We start from the raw sequence: 2,121 nt of genomic DNA on the forward strand, positions 1-2,121 counted from the left end.
TGTGCCCTTTGCTCCAGTCCATCGCCAGTTTTCCTTGGCTCTTAATCCTCAGGGTTCTGTGACTTTAGGTGATCGAGGTTTATGTCGCCGAGCCATTCGGTTGTCTGCCGACTGTCCATTTCCGTCGTCAAATAGGTTCTTACCTAGGGAAGGCATGCTGGAACTTTAGGTGAGCTAAAGATCAATAGGGCTGCTCGCCAGGTGGTCTTGACGATCAACACGATTGCATTCCTTCAACTTTCTCAACTTTTTCACTATTTTTTTCCTAGTAATGTTGTTGCCTTTCTCCTTAGCCTTCATTGTTGCAAATCAACATTTTAACATAATTTTATAGCATAAATAATATTTAGGACACTTAAACTATAAAAGTAAAGCCCTAAATGAGTCGAAATCTCACACTCATCAACACACCCATCATAAAGTTTTGCTTGTCTTCAAGTAAAACTCAAGTTCAATTAGTTCAACAAGGATGTCTACAAACAGCGCTACTGAAGACACAAAGGCACACAAGAGGTTCAAGCTACACATACAATGTTCAATTGTGCACTCTAAGTTTCAAATTGTGACTCACCACTATCTTATATACTGAAGCTCACAATGCTTCCTTCAAATGCAAGTTGAAGCTCAACAAAAACATTCAAATTCCATCACAACAAGGATGATTCAGTGCTCACTCAAAGTTTCTCAACAATTTAAAATATCTAAATTAAATACAACTCTCACACTCACAAAGATGAAAACATGCATGATTCCACCCATAGGTTTGCCCTTATTTTACAATGAACATTTCTTTCAGCTCACTCAAGATCACAAAGGTGTTTCCAAGGCTTGCAATGGGGCTGAGTGTAAATGTATGGTCATTTTGGCTTAGTGGCTTCTACCTTCATGAAGTATGGCCCAAAAATCACTTTTTCTCCTTCTCGTTATCTTTCAAACATGTTCACAATCCACCCGGTTATTCAACTAAACATGACTCATCGTATACCACATTTGTTTTGTTTCTTTCAGAAACTTTATTTCACAAATTTAAACTTTTTCAGTCTTCTTCACCATTTCTTTTCTTTCACTTTTTTTACATAGAGGGTTAGATCTTTTTTGAACTACGCATCAAGGGGGATTTTTCACAATTCTTGACTATCTTTTTTTTTAACCACACCCCCAACTTAGGCTTTTGGCCTTAGTTGGCTATTCAACAAACTAATACTTCATGAAGGTTATAGGTGATGGGACTAAGAGGTCAAAATTTCTCAAGTTTCTTCCAAAGAAAATGATAGGTTCAAAAGGTGCCAAAAAAGGTTCACACATCTCACAAGGTGACCAGAAAGAGGTACAGATTTGGTTCACTCTTCAAAACTTTTGCGTAAGATCATTTAAATAGCTTGATTCAATCATTCAATTAGACTAATGGGACAAATTCTAGGTGTCATCAAGCACAATAATCAACACAACCTCACTTTACAAGGCATTCGACACCGTTATCAATTATCAGTTTACACTTTGTAGCATGTAATGTTTATCATAAGAGACTTAATCGACAACCGGCTAGTCATAACGATATGCTAAGAGTTCACATATAACCTATGTAACTCAGATTTCCTCATCGTAGCCTCATATTCATATCGTTCAATTAAGAGAATTATTCAGTCATCGGTATTGACCACAACCGACACTCGAAAACGCAAGAAAACCACCACAATCAACCATAAAAGAGGTGGCCAATTTTTGAGTCGGTTCAAAACCATTTGCACATTAAAAATAATGGACCAAGATGGATCAACAACCAAGATATATATATAAACACAAATCAGCTCCAACATTCACAAAACTATAACCAAAACCGAAACAAAAACAATATCCACAAAAACAGCCTAATAGAGGAAGGTATGGAAATACCTCACCATGCCAAAAAAATAGTCGTTGTCCTCAAATGCAAAGAAAAACAAAAACATTCTAAAAGGTAACAGGAGGGAGGAAAAAAAGTCATCCTGCCAGGCTAGGCCTGGGCTGAAGTACGCATATCAGTCACTCCCTATATCTGGGCATCAGTCCTCGGTACATAAGCATCTTTGGCTCCACTCGACCCCACCATAGAAGTATCCCTCTAAGAGGCCTGCACACCTG

The sequence above is a fragment of the Solanum stenotomum genome, chromosome 1 (genome assembly GCF_019186545.1).
Source record: "Solanum stenotomum isolate F172 chromosome 1, ASM1918654v1, whole genome shotgun sequence".
Lineage (NCBI taxonomy): Eukaryota > Viridiplantae > Streptophyta > Magnoliopsida > Solanales > Solanaceae > Solanum > Solanum stenotomum.